Source organism: Stegostoma tigrinum, chromosome 13, assembly GCF_030684315.1.
Source record: "Stegostoma tigrinum isolate sSteTig4 chromosome 13, sSteTig4.hap1, whole genome shotgun sequence".
In the NCBI taxonomy this organism is placed as follows: domain Eukaryota; kingdom Metazoa; phylum Chordata; class Chondrichthyes; order Orectolobiformes; family Stegostomatidae; genus Stegostoma; species Stegostoma tigrinum.
Window position 1 is genome coordinate 29,518,916 of NC_081366.1, and position 22,350 is coordinate 29,541,265.

The following is a 22,350-nucleotide window of genomic DNA, read 5'->3' on the forward strand; positions in this document are numbered from 1 at the left end:
TGTTCCCGGGATGAGGCATTCTATTCCAGGACCTCCTAGATATCCTCCTACTTTAAGCACCCGGAGTTTCCCCTCCTGTTATTAAAGATGCCCTCAACTGCATCTCGTCCATTTCGCATGCTTCTGCCTTCAAACCCTCTCTCCCCAACAAGGATAGAGTCCCCTTAGTCCTCACATACCACCCCACCAACGTGCGAGTACAATACATCATCCTCCGACATTTCCGCCACTTACAATCAGACCTTACCAGAAAAAAAGATAATTCCCTCCCCACCCGTCTGCTTTCTGCAGGGGCCATTCACTCCGCGGCTGCCTCATCAGCTCCACACTCCCCACCAACCCTTCGCCCATATCCGGTTGCTTTCTCTGCAACTACAGGAGGAGCTATACCTGTCCCAACATCACCCCTCTCACCTCTGCCCAAGGCCCCAAACAATCCCTCCAAATCTGGCAGAGATTCACCTGCACTGCATCTAACCTCATCTACCATGATCAGTTGCTCCCGACGTAGTCTCCTCTATAACGGGGAGGCCAAAATGCAGACTTGGGGACCAGTTTGCAAAGCATCTTTGGCCTTCTCTACCATCAGAGTGGGGCCAAACATAAACTGGAGGAACAACACCTGATATTTTGCCTTGGGAGCTTACAGCTCAGTGGCCTAAATATTGACATCATCAGCTTCAAAATTTCTCCACCCCAATTTGTCCATCTTTCGACTCACCTATCCGTTCCACCCTTCCCACTGATCAAGCTCAATAATACCCTAACTGCATCAACCTACCTCCAAGCCACCCACCCTGCCCCCAGTCCCACACCCCTGACGAAGGATTTTGGCCCAAAACATTGACTTCCCTGCTCTTTGGATGCTGTGCGACCTGTTATGCTTTTCCAGCTCCACATTTCTTGACAAACATTTTTCTGAAACGTTTAACACAGTCACCTTCTCACTTTACTCAGGCTAAGGCAGCAACACTTGTAAGTCAGCTTTCCACTCTTCGGGCTTCCGGAAACAAGTATCAGACTGGTCAGGGAATTTTCAACTCTTCATTCTGTTTCGGCAGCAGCCAAAAATCATCTCTCAGAAAACATAGTTCAAACAGAGTCAGGATGGACTGGTTGGACCAAAGGGTCTGTTTCTAAGCTGTATGACTTTATGACTCTTCAGGAAAAACAAAACTAATTCTGGTCCTGCTCTGATAGACTGATCAACTCCTCCCAAAGTCTCAATTACCATTCAACAAGTGCCACCTACTTGAACACAGGGTCTCTTTCAGACTTGATGGAACCAATTCTGAGGTATGACCTCCTTAAAGCCAATTTCTACTAACTACTTAAACACAATACTCTTCCCGGGTGGTCACTATGTCTGTTACAATGTTGTTAGGTCAAGGCTCAGTCTTGAATTAGCCTCACAAACAAACAAAGCCCACTGACTTTTGTTAAGAGAAAAGCTGATCAAAGTCTACAAATCATTTCCAGTTGAATTAAAAACAACAGTAAAAACATAATACAAAAATAATGAAAAATTTGCCACGGTTCTAAGATCACTGCCACATTCAGAGAGACAAAGATCCTTTACCAGCATGTTTATACTGCACAACAATACTTACTGGCTATCAAGGTGCACTGGACAACTGGATCAATTGCCATACCTAAGAAGTCCCCTCTCAGCAACTGTAGATATCAATGAAATTCAACAATGCCTCCAAAAGGCCAATACAACCTTTGGCCACCTGAGAAACAAAGACCTCAAATTGATAGCAAGTTCACGGTCTTCAGAGTGGCAATGTTACTGGCCCTCCTGCATGCAGAGGCACGGAAAACATACAATAGATACCTCAAATTGCTTACAAAACATTTATCAGCCATGTCTCTGCAAAATTCTACAAATCCACTGGAGCATATTAGTGTCCTCTCTCAGAACAGCATCCCCAGTTTCAAAACACGACTTGTGGTCAATCAACTGCATGACGTGAGCTGCGTGGTCGCCCCGCTTAATACAGAACTTTCAAATCTAGTTCTCTACTCACAGCTATGGCAAGAGGGTACCAAGAATGCAGAGGATGTGATCCAAATGAATCCTCAAAAGCTACCTAAAATCTCTCGCTCAAGATCGGTCAATTTGGAGAAGAGGCTTCAATGAATATGCCCATCATTCTCAGTGTCTCTTACAGACCCAAACTGAGATAAAGTACAAACAGTGGAAGGAGTGTGCAAAACCTTGAGAATCCCACTCATCTATTTCAGCAATACTTCCTGCCCGACCTAACGCAGCATTTGCCAAACTATACAAAACAAGTTAATTTTTTGTCTCCAAAGACGGGCTGCACAGTGGCTCAGTGGTTAGCACTGCTGCCTCACAGCACCAGCCTCAGATGACGGCGTGGAGTTTGCACGTTCTCCCAGTGTCTGCGTGGGTATCCTCCAGGGGCTCTGGTTTCCTCCTAAGATGTCCAAAGATGTGCAGGTTAGGTGAATCAGCCTGCTAAAATGGTCCAGGGCTGTGCAGACTAGATAGATCAGCCATGGAAAATGCAGGATTACACAGACAGGGTAGGGGGTGCTGAGCCTGGGTCAGATGCCATTCGGAGGGTCGGTGTTGACCCAATAGGCTGGGTGGCCCGCTTCCACACTGTAGGGATTCTATGAAATGCTGCCAGACCTACTGAGTATTTCAGGCAATTTCTGCTTTTGTTTTCAGAACTAGAATTGAATTATTTAGTCACTTCAGGACCCAAACACCAACGTAAAATAAAAAGTCATCCTTGATCCTGAAAAATGCTGTTCAGCTGAAAAAATAGACAGGCATCATAGGTTTAAAGGCACAATTGGACAGATTGCTGTCCAAGGCCCTCCTGCCTTAGTGTACTGATAAACGGTGCAAAACCCCTTGGACTGTACATAAGGGAATGTTTGACTTGCAACATAATTGTACATTTTAAATATAACGTTCAATGTTAAGTGAAACACCTCACATTGTATTGAAAATAATTGATCTACATTGCAATTTAAAAAGCTATTCCCTATACCTGATGGCACTAATAGACACAGATTACAAGTGATTTATATTAAACATAATTTATACATCATAATTTACAGCAGAATTCTTCTGAAAAAAATCACTTCCCCATTTCTCTTTTCTCCAAAAACTACAGTTTATCCAACATAGCAGTTTGCATCTGTTCCACAATGAAGGCCACACCATTTTTCCTGTCTTTACCAAGCTTCAACAGACCTTTAGTTAACCAGATGTGGATGTGCCATAATGTATTTTATGGAAGGAAATCTCCATCCTTATCTGGTCTGACCTACATGTAACTTCAAACTGACAGCAATGCAGTTAACTTTTAAATGCCCTCTGGATGGCCCTAGAAAGACACACAGCTTCAGGGCAACTAAGGATTAGCAGTGAATGCTGGCCTAAGCGAAGTGATACCCACATGCAACGACAAAGATTTTCATTTTATGTCTTCAATTCCACCCTTGACTTGGCTTCAACCAACATCAGCTATCTCTTCCACCCGTACGTTTCAGAACAGACTCGCCACTCATCTGAAAAATGATTCCTAGCTCCCTAATGCCTTGATCAGTGCCTCTCCCTTTAGCCATATACCAACTACCATCTGCAAAGTCTCCCACAAACTACATTGCACAGCAATTTAGGTGCCCTAAATTTTCTTGCCCTCAAGTTTGCTATCTGCCCTATAAATTGCTTTGAGACAAGCCAACTGTTATTAAGACCTGTAGCATTATCTTAACAATGGTTTGGAAGCACAATTACCAAAAGACATGAGCATCCCATGCCAGGCTAATGAATATTACTGCTCTTGAAAGGATGCAGTCGCAAGCAAGGAATGTTCCTTTTCAATTGTGAAGCCTTTTACTAAAATTCTATAATCCTTCTACAAAGTAAATCACATTATCCAGCATCTGAAAGGTACTCATACAAAAATACTAAGGAACTATCAGCAAACAGATTTATATAATGTAATCTCCATTATCTAGCATAATAATTGAGAAATTCTGCTGAGTAGTTGATGGCCATTGACAACATTTAGAATTCCCTAATTTTCCATTCTTACATAACTATTTAATCAATATCATCAGAGCATGGATGTCAGAAAATAAAATACACAATGTGAAATTATGTCAGTCACAGGGTTTTGATTAGTGGAGTATGTAACAAGCTACTTACTATTCACTATTACTCATTAAAAAATTCCTACTTTACCATTTCCAGGCATAAAGATCATCTTTAACTTTGAGTTCTACCATTCAAAGTCACTACTAAGTCAATCATCAGGTGTTCTCACTTCATATAATCATTTGCAACATTATAGAATCTCATGACCTATGTATGCAATATTAGTCTGAAAGACCCAAGAGGCATTTCCAAATAAATGTGCTAGTTTGAGCTGATCTTGCACTTAACCTTCCTTTCCCTAATCCTGTTCAATGCATTGCTACATATAATCAGGAAAATTCTGTGATGTTTCACAAAGTTTAAAGAAACCATTATGCTTCCTGTGAAGTAAAAAGGTTTTTCCATTTTTTGTCCACAGATTTACCTAAGATTAAAGGAAACAATCACTTACACCGTATCTGTAACTTGTGACAGTCACTTACCTTGTGGTGATGCCTTTAATGAATGCTTAAGTGCCTGTCACCTGTTCAACTGAAGTTATTGGATGGATTGTGACAGTCTCAATTAATTTGTCAGTTTGTTATACTATGTTCTTAAACTGAGAAGATGCAAGTCCTGCATATCCTAGGAACACCATATTTCATAAACAGTCTGCCAGTCTCATAAGTCCAAACAAATTAGTCTGATAATATATACAATGCTCCAAAGTTACACTATAATAAGTATCTTAAATTTTCTCGTAACTACAGAATAATGCCATTGCATCTGTATTATTCCACAGCTAATATTACCACCCTTAACATAGTGGCAGCTCTTTTGCCAGAGTCAGCAGACTGGTTCCAGAGATGAACAAATCTAAACTATATGCGACTGAAAGCAACTTTGATTACAATACAGTTTGAAGATAAATAGGAAAACAAGCTGTGATGAGGATACAGAGATAATGGGAACTGCAGATGCTGGAGAATCCGAGATAAAGCGTGGAGCTGGATGAACACAGCAGGCCAAGCAGCATCTTAGGAGCACAAAGACTTCAGTTTCGGGCCTAGATCCTTCCCGGGGCCTGAAACATCAGCTTTTGTACTCCTAAGATACTGCTTGGCCTGCTGTGTTCATCCAGCTCCACACTTTGTTATCTGTGATGAGAATACAAATGTTCTGAAAAGGGATATAGACAAGTTAAATGAGTGAACAATAATTTAGCAGAGTGAATATAATGTGGGGAAAATGAGAGTTTATCTAGTATTGCAACAGGAATGAAAGCACAGTGTTATAGAAATACAGGAGACTGCATGATGTTGCAGGGAAGAGAGATTATAATATCCTTGTACATTAATTGCAAAAGGTCAGCATAAACGTGCAGCAAATAATTAGGAAGACAAATGGAATGCTAGTCTTTACTGCAAGAAAAAGTGTATAAAAGTAGAGCATTTTGATACAACTGTACAGAGTACTGCTGAAACTACTCTCTCCAATATTGTGTACAGTTCTGCACCTTACTCAAGGAGAAGCATATTTGCAGTGGAAGTAGTTCAGGGGAGGCTTACACGGCTGATTCTTGGATAAAGGGTTTAACTTATGGAAGACAAGATAAGCACATTGGCCCCTTGCTCATTGAATTTAGAAGAATGAGAGGTAATCTAATTGAACCTTGTTAAATTCTGACAGGGTTTGACATGGCAGTGGCAGGACTCCCTTGTGGGAATCTAGAACTAAGGGGCAAAATTTAAAAATAAGAAATCTCCTATCTGAAATGAAGGTAAGGAAGAATTTCTCCTCTCAGAAGGTTGCTGGTATTTGGAGCTTTCCACCTCAGCAAATAATGGAGGTTGGGTCAATAAAAAGATTTGAAACTGAACTAAAGATTTTTGATTCACAGAAGGACCATGGGGGCTCGGAGAAAAGAGTTAAAATTATGTCAAATCAGCCCCAATCTTACTGAATATTAAAGCAGGTTTGAGGGGTCAAATGGCATATTTCTACTTCAATTTCTTATATCCTGTTTTACGTACATCATCTAAGCTGACACTTCAATGTGGTGCAGAGGGTATACTACTCTGCTGGAGGTTACACTGTTAAACCGAGTCTTATCTGCCCTGTCAAGCAGATGGAAAAATCCCATGCTACTTTTATGCACAAATTGCAACAGGTTATACAATATTATTGATATGGGCTTCAGGACAAGTCATCTGCCTGAATGCCTGGTTGGCATGCGGTAGAAAGAAAACACATCAAACCAGAAAATGCAAAAGTAAAAAAGTACTGTGCTTAGAAAACAGGCTGAGTTTCATGTGCGGAGATAGCAAGAACTGCAGATGCTGGAAGAACACAGCAGGCCAGGCAGCAGAGGAGCAGGGAACTTGACATTTCTGAAGAAGGGACCTGACTCGAAATGAGTTTGTGTGAAGAGTGTTCAGTGCAGTTAACTTTTTTTCAATAATTGTGGTGCATTTGTAGTGCAATAACATATCTGCATAGGTATATATACTAGAATGGTAGACACTAATAGTCTGTGGTTCTAGGCTAATAATCCAGAGATCATTTGTTTAAATACCATGCCAGCATGAAGAACATATATTCAGCTTATACAAAAGCATGGAACTAAAAAGCTGGTATCAGTAACTGTACCACTGCCATTTTTAAAGAAAAAAACAAATGCTTCAGTAACATCTTTAAGAAATGTTTTCTGTTCTTACCTCTCCTGACTTGCGTAGGTAGATTCATTTCCATACCAACTTGAGTCACTGTGAACTTCCAACAAGTGGCATCACAACTCAATCAGTTGACTCAAACACCATGCAGTATTACAAAATGAAAGCCTTTTATCACATTTCCCAACAAGTTGAAAAGGGAAATATTTCTAACCTACTTAGTAACACCCAGATCAAAAAATGAAAAATAAACTGGATGTAGCAACTTGGTTAGTTGCAACATGATATCCACACAATCCTTACAAATTATCATTTGACAATTTAATTCTGGCTTACAAAATAATCGCTCTGTGATAGTTAACATCCCATTTTGCATGAAAATTAAATTCATTGGGAAGTTGAAGGAGTACCTACCACAACGTTCTGAAAATTTGAAGTAGCTCTTCAATGTCCTCATGCAGTTTTATTTCAGGAAACTGACACAAGGGAGGACAAGTACAGAAAACTCTCAAACATATGAACAGATGGATAAAGATTGTATAATATTTTATTGATTTAAGACCAAGCATCACTTCCCAGCTAAGCAATGCCTCAACTTTTAGGGTAAAGAATCCCAACAGCACATGTAACCAAAACAGACTCACTTTTCAACATTTAAAAACATAATATTGGAAACAAGCTTGAAAGGCAATGCATATTTATTTTGATGCTTGATATTTGTTTCCTTATCATTGTGTTTTTCAAATTACAAAGCAAAGGCCAACATTTGAGGAGCAGCCTTCTCCCCATTACACAGGCATGAAAGTCATGTTCAATGATACTGAATACATGTAGTGCCATTTTTACATGAATATCAAGAATAAATTAATGCCCTAAACATATCAAATAAAAGTTTACTATCTATACTCATCAGTCTGAGGGTTCATTACTGACACTAGAGTTAATGAAGTTGTGAAAATGTTTAGCATCTAAGGCAAGTGCTCTCTATGAAGAGAATTTTGAGACTGTTTGCATAATATCTTCGCCTCAAAGTTTCAACCTAAGATTGTGACATGAACATTTTGAAATGTCATTCTAGCCCTAGGACATGTGGGGAACTACTGCCCTTTCCAAATTGGCATGGCTTTCACATGTTGCTAAAATATATTCAGCACATTGGGTACAAACGGCCAGGCTCGAGTATAGTTATGACTAGAGTTCCTAATTAAAGTAAAATACATGTTAAATCGGACATGGAAGACTTTTTTATTACAAAGCAGAAAGAAGATCGCTTGCAAATGCGGCGTTACCTACAAACAGCGTTACAAAGCCTTTGCCCAAAGGACATGCAAGAGCTGTCAGTGCCCCAACCTTGCATGCTGGTAAAGGTCACTCTCCACCCGCCATTCAACAGACTCCAGCGAGACAAACGCATGGATTCTACTCAAGAAATATAAGTTAACGCCTTCAACGAGCTTTGCTATTCCATGGACTCAACCTCGTGGCAGAGAGGTAGATTACGGACCGTAACCCTGGAGAAGAACAGGCAAACATGATGCCATCCACCTACTCCCAGCCCCGGCCTTTAAACTCAAATCCCTTTCCAGCAACGTCCAGAATTTTCACTCCCGCCTCTCTCCTTGTGAACATAGACTACCTGACATGTCCTCTTCTCGCCGGTGTTACACAAACATACCTCTGAAGAGCTGGGAGGGAAAGCTTCCAGCCGACAATTTCCAAACGAACAACTCAGCAGCACACACTGACCGAAAGGGAACGACTGCACATGCGCTGATGCCCCGGGACGTGGAGTCAACGGCGCGTGCGCAGTCAAGGGGAGGGGGCGGGCGAACGGCGGCGCGTGCGCAGTGAGGGGCGGCGACGGAGGGGAGCGGCTCCAGGGAATGACTGTTGTGCTGATAACAAAGTGTGGAGCTGAATGAACACAGTAGGCCAAGCAGCATCTCAGGAGCTTCAAAATCTCCCCTTCCTCTACTGAGGGCTGGTTTTGGGATGCAGTAGGGGAAGGGGAGATTTTGAATCTCCTGAGATGCTGCTTGGCCTGCTGTGTTCATCCAGCTCCACACTTTGTTACCTTGGATTCCCCAGCATCTGCAGTTCCCATTATCAATGACTGAGCGCTGCTGCGGCACATTTTCAACTGGTCAGTGACAACGTTTGCACCCTGCTGGAGACACATGTGCTTATGAATAAACCGACTGTTGGCTTCGCAATGGCATAGTGAGAAGGGGCGTGTTCCTGCTTTCGATGAAGTATTTCGTAAATGGGTTGAGATGATTCCTAGGTGGAGTTTCAGCAGAGAAGTCGGACAGGGCTGAAGCATTGCGGTATGAGCAAATGAGAAATTACTATTTTAGAATTTATTTTGGCTCAAGTGGGATATGTCTAATGTTACTCACGGACTCCTCACATAGGCAGAATGGGTAGACGTTACCTGACTGTGGCAAGCCAGCTGATAGAGTGAGGGCACAATTACATTTCTTCGAAATAACCAGGTGTAGAGCTGGATGAACACAACAGGCCCAGCAGCATCAGAGGAGCAGGAAAGCTGATGTTTCGGGCCTAGTCCCTTCATCAGAAAAGAGGGAGGGGGAGAGGGGTAGACGGATCGAAGATGGATAGAGAAGATAGGTGGAGGGGAGACAGACAAGCTAAAGAGGCGAGGATGGAGCCAGTAAAGGTGAGTGTAGTTGGGGAGGTAGGGGGGAGATATGTCAGTCCAGGGAGGACGGTCTGATGCCATTTTTTCGAACGTTCCTTTTTCGCACAGTCATTGCAATTGAAAGTTCCGCGATAGACGTGGTGAGCAATAAACCTATCATTCATTAACAATAATGTGTGCTGACTCTAGTCACTTCATTCGGTCTCTACGTACGCATTGCAATAGCAGTCTTTACGTTTTGCAAGTCCCATTATTCTCTGTGTGCTTTGTCGTTGGCTGATCCTGTGATATGTGCTCGTTCGAATGTTGATACTGCTTGTCCAGGGAGTTCCATTCCTGTGGTGATGCTGTTGCCCTGATATCTCTTGTTGTGAATCCGTTTCTGTTGCTGGGTAACAGTGGCTCTCAAGGAGTGATGCCCATTCTGTAGATAATGAAATCGATTCTTCCTGATCCATTGCCTCCTGTGAATGCACAACTTCTCTAGTTGTACATGCATGTTGCATGTTCCCTTGAACAAATTGAGATGACAACTGCTCGTCACAGGTCCCAACTTAGTAATTAGGCTGACTTTTATTGAAAGCGCCGAAGATTTACACACTGACTTGTTCTCTAATACTCAGCTCTGGTCATGCCTTGGCAGTTTTAACTGGTTTGGTCAAATTTGGTTTTCCGCCATTTCACCTTGAATTTTTGTGCATAATAATAATCTTTGGACTGGGTGACTTTCTGTGCCTTCAGTTGATGTATTTTTTTGCTGAAGGATTGCCTTATACAACTCTGCTGAATTTTCTCAATTTCTTTGTGATCCCTTTGATACATTGAACTGCAGCTTCAACCTTTCCATTTTACTCAGGATGGCATGAAATTGTATACTTTTGAATTTTCTAATTCTTTATGAAACAACTGAACACTGAGTAACATTGTTACTCATGACAATATCTGGAATACTGTAATGACTGAAGTGCTTTCAGGCATTCTACAATCTCACTGATTATCATGAACACCAGCTGGTCAAACTTCCAGTGGTCAGAATAGTAATCGATGATAACAAAGTAATCAGTCACTGCAACAGTGAAGACATCTACTTCAGGCTTCACCCATAGTCTGCCTCGGATGTCATGTGTCCTCAGTGTCTCCCTGACTTGCTGACCTTGGTATTTGTTACAAACGTTGTGTTGGTTTTAGTTCGTAATCATTGTTCATGTTTGGCCAGTAGAGCGCTTTTCTTGCCTTCCTCAGACCAGACTCAATCCCTTGATGGCTAGCATGGATGCGGTTCAGTATACTTCTCACTTCCTTAAGGATAATGACTACTTGGTTTGTACCAGATGCCGTACTGGGCTCTTTCTTTGTCTCTCTATGCCAAATAGTCTTACAGCTACATCTGTGTCCTTCATGGTTTCAGGCCATCTTTTCATCATTGCTTCCTGCAGGATTTGGAGAGTTACATCTTGTGTATAATTCACCTTATTTGAGTAAGACCCTTGTAGTTCAGATTCATTGCCTCTGCTGGGTTGCTGATTTCTAGAACAGTTGCTCCATATTGAAGCTGGAAGATTTCACCCTCTGCATTAGCATTCTCAACTTTCTTAATTAAGAATGCAGCTCTCAACAGAAGAGTGTATATCCATTTCCCTTGCTTATATTTTCATGCCCAACTTGTATCTTCGCAAAGTTAGTCGCATTCTTTGTTGCGAATAGAAGCAGTTTGAGGAAGAGCAGTTGTGGCCAGAGTGCACTCTCAGCTTGCCTCTCCCAAATAGTTCTCACTTTGTCAGGTTCCAGGCAAAGTGCATTTACTGTCAGTACAGTACTTGAATTCAGGCATCTTCAATTGCATCTTCTTGTTCAGATTCAGGCACCTGGCGAGCACACTAGCAATTACACCAGATTTTGATCGTAATCTGTGATGGGTTCTTTCGTTCTGTCTCCACAATATGATCAAAAATTGCTTGCACTTCATTAAGGTCACTGATAATCTCACGTTGTCAGCATTGACACTCTTTTGGGACAATGCAAGTGCCTAACAGCATATGCATGTAAATATCTCTCCCAGATGGCATCCAGAGTTTTAAAAGTTTTTAAAAAAAACTTGTTTTCATCCAGCTTCACTTCTTAGTAACCAACCATAGAATCAAAGGTAGTGAATACCTTCGTCTTGATAAGTTGTAGCAATGTTCCTTTGGCTGGCACCATGAAATGATATCACTTCAAGGCTTTGTTGAGATCCTTTGGATCCATATATGCTATCTTCTTTCTAGGTTTGTTTCCAATGTTCTTCTAAAGCAGTTCTATGTTGTCTTTCAGAATGGAACTTTTCTTGACAGGTGCTGGGTTGGTCACCGCCCTCATTTACTTTGGGATAATATTCATTGGGAAGATATCCAACATCTGTAAAAAGACACCTTTGTAATTTTTCAGGATCTGTTCAGAGTTAATGGCTTACTGGCCTGCAAAACCCAGTAAATCTCTTCTGTAATGTTTAAGCTTAGAGTTTAGAACATAGAAGAGTACAATACAGGAACAGGCACTTTGGTCCACCATATGTCAACCATAATGACATTCTGAACTAATCCCATCTGCCTGCATATGATCTGTATCTGTCTATACCCTGTGTGTTCATGTGTCCGTTCAAATGCCTCCTAAATGTTGCTATCATATCTGCTTCTATCACCGCTCCAGGCAGCTCATTCCAGGCGCCTACCTCTGCACAAAAAAACGTATCCCGCATATCTCCTTTAAACTTTTCCCCCTCACCTGAAACCTATTTCACCTTATCCATAATTTTATATACTTTTATCAGGTCATACCTCAGCCTCAAATGCTGTAGCAAAAACAATGCAAGTTTGTCCAACCTCTCCTTATAGTTAATCTGTTCCAATTCAGACAACATCCAGACAAACCTCTTTTGAACTCTCTCCAAAGCCTTCTCTTCCTTTCTAGGATGTGGCAAAAATTAATGCACACAACACTCTAAATGGGGCCTAACTAAAGTTTTACGCAGCTGCCACATGACTTGTCAACTTCTCAGTTTCCAGTAGACAACCTTTCTCGCTATCCAAAACTCCACCAATTTTCACATTATCTGCCAACCTACTAATCAGACCACCTATATTTTCATTCAACGCATTTATGAATGTTGCAAACAACAAAGGTCCCAGCATTGATCCTTTTGGAACACCACTGGTCACAGACCTTCAGTCAGAAATGAACCCCTCCTCAACTACCCTTTCTCTTCTATAACAAAGCCAATTTTGTATCCCAACTTGCCAACTTACCACAGATCCCACAAGACTTAATTTTCCAATCAAGCCTACCATGAGCAACCTTGTCAAACACCTCAGTAAAGTCCATGTAGACAACATCCACTGCCTTACCACCATTATCATCTTCAACACTAACTCTTAAAAATTCAATCACATTTGTCGGACAAGAACTGCCTTGCAGAGAGCCACTCTGACTATTCATAATAAGTCAGTTTTCTTTCCAAACATGAGTAAATCTTGGCCTTAACAATCTTCTGCAGTAATTTCCCCGCCACTGATGTAAGTGGCCTACAATTTTGTGGATTATCCCTGTCACCCTTTATAATCAAAGGAACAACATTGGTTATTCTCTAGTCTTCAGGGAACTTGCCTGCTACTAATGAGGATACGAAGATTCCAGCAATCTCCTCACTTGCATTCCTCAGTATTCTCGGATAGATCTTGTCAGACCGTAGGACCAGTCTTACCCTTTTCCATAAGGTTTAAGGTAGTTATGGATCTATGATCACTGTTCCTGAAATGCTTCCCCACTGAAACTTCAATCACCTGGCCATGCTCATTCCCCAATACAATATCTGACATGGCTCCTTCCCTAATTGGATTATCCATATGATGTTTCAAGAGTCCCTCCTGGATGCTCCTAATAAATTCTGCCACATCTAAGCCCCTAGCACAGTGGGAATCTCGGTCACTATTGGAAGAGTTAAAATCACCCCAACAACACCTCTGTTGTTTTTACACCTTTCCATGATTTGCTTACATATCTGTTCCTCATATCTCCCACTGGCTATCGGGAAGCCTACAGTATAGCTCACTATAATGATTGCAAATTTCTTATTCCTTTGTCTTACCCATATGGCCTTGCTGGATGAGCCCTCCAAGATGCCCTGTCTTAGTGCAACTGTGACATTCTCCTTAATCAGTAATGCAACTCCCCAACTCCTTTAACATCCCTTTCTATTACACTCTCTCATTAGTTCACAGTTAGGAAAGGTGGCTAATACATTAAGATTACAGTTTCATTTCTCTAAGCAGTTTAATTTGCCTTATGCTAAATAATCTGCGTATGCAGAACCTATGGTCAAGATAGAAGGTTATTGCTACCTGGTCTAGAACAATACAAACTTGAAGAATACTATTAATCTTTCTTACTCCTTATCATATGATCATTTGTAGAATCTAAAGTAAACTATTCTTAAGTAGCCTAACTTGAAATGTGTTGAGAGCTCTGCTGCTACTTTTAGTTTTTGTTCTCACTGTCTCATAAACAACATCACAATGGTTGCGAATATGTTCTGAAGGAGTCATTAGGCCTGAAATGTTAACTTTGCTTTCTCTCCACAGATGCTACCAGACCCGCTGAGCTCCTTCAGCATTTTCTGTTTTTGTGTTGACAGAAGATCCCTGACAAGGCACTAAAGATATTAAATTACAAACAAAACCAAGATTGGAAACTGATGGAAATGTTTATGTGATAAGGACTGTATAAGTATCAGTTTGGGTCTGGACCTGAAGATCTGCAGATTGACACCGGAGGTGAATGAAGCCTCAACCAATTCAGACCTACAATGCCAACAGCCTAACTACTTAAGAGTGGTCCTAAGTGTACATTCTAGCAACAAGATAGGACAACCACCTAGAAACAGAGACTCACATGAGGATTTTATGGGTGACAATGAGTTTTGAATTAATGTTTAACGAATACTACAGTGAGTTATCCACACTCAGTGTGTTGAGAAGTTCCCTGTTTTCCTCATACATTGACATGGCTGTAATTGTAGGCTCATGTATGAGCAAAACAGGGAACTTCTCAACACACTGAGTGTGGATAACTCACTGTAGTATTCGTTAAACATTAATTCAAAACTCATTGTCACCCATAAAATCCTCATGTGAGTCTCTGTTTCTAGGTGGTTGTCCTATCTTGTTGCTAGAATGTACACTTAGGACCACTCTTAAGTAGTTAGGCTGTTGGCAATGTAGGTCTGAATTGGTTGAGGCTTCATTCACCTCCGGTGTCAATCTGCAGATCTTCAGGTCCAGACCCAAACTGATACTTATACAGTCCTTATCACATAAACATTTCCATCAGTTTCCAATCTTGGTTTTGTTTGTAATTTAATATCTTTAGTGCCTTGTCAGGGATCTTCTGTCAACACAAAAACAGAAAATGCTGAAGGAGCTCAGCGGGTCTGGTAGCATCTGTGGAGAGAAAGCAAAGTTAACATTTCAGGCCTAGTGACTCCTTCAGAACATATTCACAACCATTGTGATGTTGTTTATGACTTAATGACTTCAGCATTCTGCCAGCAAGGTCTGATCAGCACAGATCAATACAATTTGCAGGCAAAAAGGCCAGGTTCAGGTAGCAGATATCTGATAGTCTTGGTGCTAGCGTTAGGTGACAAAATCCCTCAATCTGTCCTCATTATATCATTCTTCAAGTTATTGCTTACCTCAGAAAGATCAAGTAGATATCACATAACCTCAAATTTTGCACATTACACCAAATTGGGAGTAGTATTTTTAAAAAATTGAGATGGGCAATAAATACTGGCTCAGCCAGTGACACTATATCTGATTAAAACAATGAAATATCTAATATATGAGAGGGCATTAATGAACTTGCAGATGCGTGTACAATTGGCAAATTAATTTCAATATAATTAAGTGTCTTCATTTAGTAAGATTCTAAATGAGGTACAAGAGCAAAGAAGTCCAGGAGTACATATTCACATATCACTAGACATAAAAGGTAGGTACAATCAAGTCTTTTTTTTAGAAAGAGATAGTAAGAATTGCAGATGCATGAGTCAGAGATAACAGATTGTGGAGCTGGAGAAACACAGCAGGCTAGGCAGCGTCAGAGGAGCAGGAAAATTGATGTTTCGGGTCAGGACCCTTGTTCAGACCCTTTCTTCAGAAATGATTTTCACTGTGTTATCTCATTTTGTAGAAAGATAAGATTGAAAGGCAGAGGTATAGGAGCAGGAGTTAACTAGAAATTTAACTGGTCTAGCTGCACCTTTTTCTCCAAGTCACATACCATCTTGACTTGAAATAATATTGCTGTTACTTCACAGTCACCAGATCAAAATCAAATTCTGTCCCAATCAGCACCAAACCACATAAACTGCAAGGACTCAAGAAGGCAGCAAACCACCATCTCATCAAGGTCAATTAATTATTAATCAAAGGACCCAGAAATTATATGGTGCTGCAGTGGTTTGTTTAAAACATTTCTTAGCGATTTATTTCAAGGTTTTCTACTGTCACCAGAGATGCCAGTGCATTACAAGCTTAAAACTTAATCCTTTGGATGAGGCAAAACTTGACACAAAAAAATGTTTTATTTGCCAACCATGTTCGATATCAAATTCAAATTCCTTTACAATAACAACAGAACAGCAAATAACGAAACAACTGGAAACTGAGCTGCACAAGTAAAACAGTAAAAGTAGAGGTCAAAGAAGTCTGTTTGTAGAATGATCAAACAAAAATTTGCTTGCCACGTCTAACTCTGATAACTGAGGCACAAAGGAGGAACTTGGGTTTGGGAAGAGTTAAAAAGGATCGTTCCAGCATCAGAGAAGGAAGGCTGGAGAAGCGTTTCGGCTTTGAAAGGAGACAACTCAAAATCATTAGCATTTAGATGGTTTCATTCAGAAAATTGTTCAAACTAAGTAATTAAGACGTAGAAGTACAAGTTCAAACAAGAAAAGGTTTGTTTAGGACTGTTATAAAAATATTGTTCACACAAATCACTTAGAATATACTTACATGTATAGAACTGATGGCAAAAACCGAAATCATTTTAAGAACTGCTGTTAAGTGCTGACGGCTATCGTGGACCCCAGCATTTTCTTGACAAAATTACATGAAAATACAACTTAGTGGGCAGGGATGAATTTGGAGTGTTAGCAATCATTCTGGTTCTTTGTCATGTTAACATCTGCCAAGGGTTTCCTGTCATATAAAAGAAAAATTCTGCCACCACAACCAACCCACAAAATTTCTATCCTCTCCACACTGGTGGTTAGCATCCCTGTGCTATTGTAAATGTTGGGTTTATCCATTGTAAGTATTACAAAAGTTGAATGGACAGGCATGGAGCTAGAGATTGGCAAGTGGGAATTCTAGCTCTCCATTGTTATAGCAGAACAGGATAAGAGTAATTGCAAACTGTGAAGTAACCCATCTTGACATATACTGTTGAACAAATTCATAAATCTTCATATGCTTAAGTAAATGCCTTTAAATAATGTTCTCCTTATTTATTAATATAAATGTCAACAATAACAAATAGCTGATATTAACAACTCCATCTGTCTACAAGGTTGTATCGTTACCATTTCAAACCTACCCACATGGAGATCCATAGCAGACTGATTAAAATTAATAACAGTGTCTGTACTGTAATACACACCAGGACCATTGCTGATACCTTTCTTATTATTGGTCATTATTTATCATTGAAGGTTTATTCCTCTATCTTACTGTATTGTACACATTCTGGAATTGCAAACATGGTGGATCCTGCGCTAAAGATTTTGAGTCTTCACTTGAGTTCCAAAAAAAATTTGTGATTTTCAATCAATTCCAAAACACATAGCGCTGCTTGCACTTTTCTTTTTATTTAACCTGAATGAAAGCCTATAAAATGAAATTTACTTTTACTGATCAGGTATTGAACCATTTACCTGAAAGAGTTAACAAAACAGCACAGACCCAATGGGTTGAATGATATATAAAACAAAAAACTGCAGGTGCTTGAAATTGAAAACAAAAACAGAATTGGTTGGAGAAGCTCAGCACGTCTGGCAACAGCTGCGGAAAGAAAGCAAAATTGATGTTTTGAGTCTAGTGACTCTTCTTCTCAGCTAATAGCAGCTAGGGAAAAAGTAGAAAATATGCTGAATACAGATGGTGGTCAGAAGCGGGTGAGCAGATTGATGAAGATGGAGCAACACAGAAAGAGACCAACAGTTAGCAGAGAAAGGGAGAGATGATCGTCTGCCTGGGGGGAAAAAACTGATAATGGGGACCATAAGCCTATGAAAATGGGTTGGCTGTGCTGAAAATGGCCTGTCATGACAGGGCCTGGGGTGTGGTGGTGTGTAAAGGACATGGATGAAGGTGTTCAGGTTATTGAACTCAATATTGTGTCTGAGGGCTGCAGGGTCCCCAGGCAGAAACTCAACGGGTTGAACGTCATCTTTCTATGCTTTTAAGCTTCTGTGATTCTACAAAACTACTTATAGTTGATCCATTTCTGAAGAAGGGTCTCAACCCGAAACATCAAACTTTCCTGCTCCTCTAATGCTGCTTGGCCTGTTGTGTTCATCCAGCTTCACACTGTGTTATCTCAGATTCTCCAGCATCGGCAGTTCCTACTATCTCGGTAGTTGATCCTGTTAGTTTCGTATACCCAGAGGTCCAACTTCAGACTCGACAGGAAATATAATATAAGAGAAAAGGAAATAAATTACTGAAGTTAATTTTCATTATCAGTTAAGAACTTTTGAATCATATTATTTTTATCAGTGAATGTTCTGTCAAATTAAACTTTACTCAGTTCTCTCCACCATTCATCTCTCTCTAATAAGAGAGCAGCCCTGCCATCCTCTGGGACTATAGTGACTTTATTAAATGTAGTAACTAATGCTGGGCTGTGGTTGTACGGACAATATAACTTTTCAGCCTTTTTCTCAAATGGTCATCCTTCAAGTGCAATCATAGTGAATATCAATCAAGTTGTTTGCAACAGCAGTGCATCAAAACTGGTTATTTTCTTTGCTGCTGTCTGCACATGGTCACCTTTCAGTGGGGTTGAAAGAATCACTGAGTTCAAGAATGGAAATGCTCACAGAATTTTACACCCAGGTAAATCCATTTGTACCAGTCACACTGTTAATCCAGTTAATTCTATAAAGGCATGCAGATGTCTTCCTGGTCTATGCAGATTAGTGTCACACAAGAGTGTATTTTTACCATTTTCACCACTGATGAGGATTGATCTCACTGGCGTAGAAATTGCACATATTGCATTTGCTTTTACAGACATAAAAGTGCCACAACAACAATGAATTTTGGACATGCCAGTTGGACTCTGTACTCCATACATGATGCTTAGGTCAGGGCAGAAAATGGGACTGAAGAAATGTTCATCACATTTCAGTCATACAATGTAGCACATTGACTATTATGGCATTGTAAACAACAGTTGCCAGCATGGATAAAGTAACAACTGGAAAGACAATCTTCTATGGAATTAAGTACCAGTTTTTTTATTGGTGAGTGACAAGTGAATTCTTTTGTACAAATAGTTAAGTTTATATTTCACAATTCAGTAGATGAAATATTTAATACAATCCTGTAATTCAGTAAACTATTGTATCTTATGACCTTTCCGTTGAGAGGCGTTCCAGAGACAATGCCTGCAAGCTTTATTTACACAATGCCATTAGAAGCTGGTCTGGATCTCAGTGCAATGACTTCAAACAATTGGTTATGTGCAGGCAACATATTTCACTCGTACAAATTTGCGATGCTGTTGCACAAGGACAAAAACCTTATATCAACTATGCCCTTGGTTTTTAAAGGCTTTTTAGAAGGGTTAACAGTGTATTTTTCAATATGTAAGAGCAAACCTTGACCTTCTCTTGGGAAATAAGGCAGGCAAGTGAATGAGGTGTCAGTGGGAGAGCATTTTGGGGCCAGTGATCATTATTCTATTAGTTTAAAATAGTTACGGAAAAGGATAGACCTGATCTAAAAGTTAAAGCTCTAAATTAGAATGAGGCTAATTTTGATGGTATCAGGTAGGATCTTACAAACATTGATTGGGACAAGCTATTCGCATAAAGGGGCAGTTAGAAAGTGAGACGCCTTCAAAAATGAGATAATGATAGTCCATAGTATGTTCCTATTGATATGAAAGGTAAGGCTGGTTGACCGGAGAAATTGAAGCTATGGTCAAGAAAAAGAAGGAGGTATGGGACAGGTATAGACAGCTGGGAATGAGTGAATCCGTAAAGGAGTACAATAATATAGAATTCCCACAGCATGAAAACAGGCCATTCAGCCCAACAAGTCCACACCAACCATCGGAAGACCATCTCATCCTATCCCTGTAGCCCTGCATTCCCCAAGGCTAACACACCTAACTTACACATCCTTGAACACCATGGATAATTTAGCATGGCCAATCTGATTACTAACGGCAATAAATGCATACATAAGAGGGAAATCAAGAGGGCAAAAAGGGTGCATGAGATAACTAGCAAATATTAGTACATTAAGGGCAAAAGAGTAACTAGGGAGAGAATAGGGTCTCTTAAAGATCAATAAGGCCATCTTTGCATGGAACTGTGGAGATGTGTGAGATACTAAATGAGTATTTTGCATCAGTGTTTACTGTGGAGAAAGATATGAAAGTTAGAGAATTTGGAGAAATAAACAGTGATATCTTAAAAAGTGTTCATATTACCTAAAATGCATAAAGGTGGATAAATTCATGGGACCTGATTGAGTGTATCAGAGAACTTCGTGAGAAGCTATGGAAGTGATTCTTGCTGAGACATTTGCATCATTGACAGTGACAGGTGAGGTGCCAGAAGACTGGAGCGTGGCTAACGTGGTGCCACTATTTAAGAAAGGTGGTAAGGAAAATTCAGGGAACTATAGACCATTGACCCTGATGTTAGTAGTGGGTAAATTGCTGGAGAAGATTCTGAGGGACAGAATCTGCATGTATTTGGAAAGGTGAGGACTGGTTAGGGACAGTCAACATGGTTTTGTGTGTGAGAAATTATATCCCACTAACTTGATTTTTGAAGAATTGATAAAGAAGGTTGATTAAGGTGGAGTAGTGGATATTGTTTTTATGAACTTCAGAAAGCTTTCAACAAGGTTCCACATGGTAGAATGGTTAGTAAGGTTAGATCACACGGAATCTAGGGAGAGCTACCTATTTGGGTACAAAATTGGCTTGAAGGTAGGAAACAGAGGGTGGTGGTGGAGGGTTGTTTTTGGACTGGAGGCCTGTGACCAGGTGTGTGCCACAAGGATCCACGGCTTTTTGTCATTTGTATAAATGATTTTGATGCAAATTTAGGAGAAATGTTTGGTAAGTTTTCAGATGACACCAAAATTGATGGTGTAGTGGATGTTGAAGAAGGCTATCTCAGAGTATAATGGGACCCAAATCAGATGGGCCGATGGGCCAAGGAGTCATAGGTGGAGTTTAATTTAGATGAATGTGAGGTGTTGCATTTTGGTAAGGCAATTCAGGGCAGGATTTATACACTCAATGGTAGGGTTCTGATGAGTGTTGCTGAACAAAGAGACCTTGAGGTACGGGTTCATAGTTTATTGAAGATGGAGTCACAGGTAGACAGAGTAGTGAAGAAGGCATTCAGTACACTGTCTTTATTGGTCAATGCATTGAGTATAGGAATTGGGATGTTATGTTGCAGCTGTACAGGACATTGGTTAGGCCACTTTTGGAAAACTGTCTTCAGTTCTGTTCTCCCTGCTATAGGAAAGATGTTGTTAAAATTGCAAGGGTGAAGAAAAGATTTTCAAAAATGTTGCTAAGACTGGGCAGTTTGAGCCAAAGGGAGAGGCTGAATAGGCTGAGGCTAATTTCCCTAAAGCTTCAGAGGCTGAGAGGTGACCTATTTGAGGTTTATAAAATCATGAGGGGCATGGATAGTGTAAATAGCCAGGGTCTTTTTTCACCAGGGTAGAAAAGTTCAAAACTAGAGGCCTCAGGTTTCAGATGAGAGGGGAAAGATATGAAAGGGACCTAACGGGAACTTTTTCATGCAGAGGATGTGTATCTGGAATGAGCTGCCAGAGGAAGTGGTGGAGGCTGGTACAATTTAAAAGACATCTATATGGGTGCATGAATAGGAAGGGTTTAGAGGGATATGGGCCAAATACCGGCAAATGGGACTAGTTTGGTTTAGGACATCCTGGTCGGCATGGATGTGTTGGACCAAAGGGTCTGTTTCCATGCTGTACAACTCTATGACTAAGCGATAAAGTGTCAAAAGGCATAGAATCTGTGTGGGTAGAGCTGAAGAACCATAAAGGAAAGAAGACTCCAATGGGACTTATGGACAGTTGCCCTAGTAGTAGTCAAGATGCAGGCAGAAAATAAATCAAGAGATAGAAAGGGCATGTAAGATAGGCCTCAAATGAATGATGATAGAGCAGTGATTAGCAGGAGTTTCTGGGGGTAATTCTGGAAGCACAATAGAAATTCATCCCAAGGAAGAAGAAACATCTAAAGGGAAGATGAGAAAACCACACCTGATGAGGGGAGTCAGGCACAAGATAAAAGCAAAAAAAAAGCAATCAATGTGGTGAAGGTTAGAGGGAAACCAGAGGATTGGGACTCCTTTAAAAACCAGCTGAGGATAATTAAAACAATAAGAAGGGAGAAAGTGACATCTGAGGTAAAGCCAGCAGATAATAAAAAAGAAGTTGCAAGAGTTTTATAGGCCTCGAAAAGGTAAGAGAGAGGCAAGAGTGGACATTTAACCACTGAAAAATGACACCAGAGAAGTAGTAATGAGAAACAAAGAAATGGCAGAAAAATTGAATTAGTACTTTACA

The 22,350-nt window shown here is 40.4% G+C and overlaps 1 protein-coding gene across 1 annotated transcript in view; it reads right to left on the reverse strand.

Annotated features, from left to right (window-relative positions):
- Positions 1-8,581, reverse strand: part of LOC125458240 (voltage-dependent anion-selective channel protein 1) — a 30,777-nt gene extending 22,196 nt beyond the window's left edge. The window contains exon 1 of the mRNA XM_048543328.2: positions 8,471-8,581. The gene's annotated coding sequence lies outside the window, so the exon portion shown is untranslated. The remainder of the gene's footprint in view (positions 1-8,470) is intronic.
- Between the last annotated feature and the right edge of the window lie 13,769 nt (positions 8,582-22,350).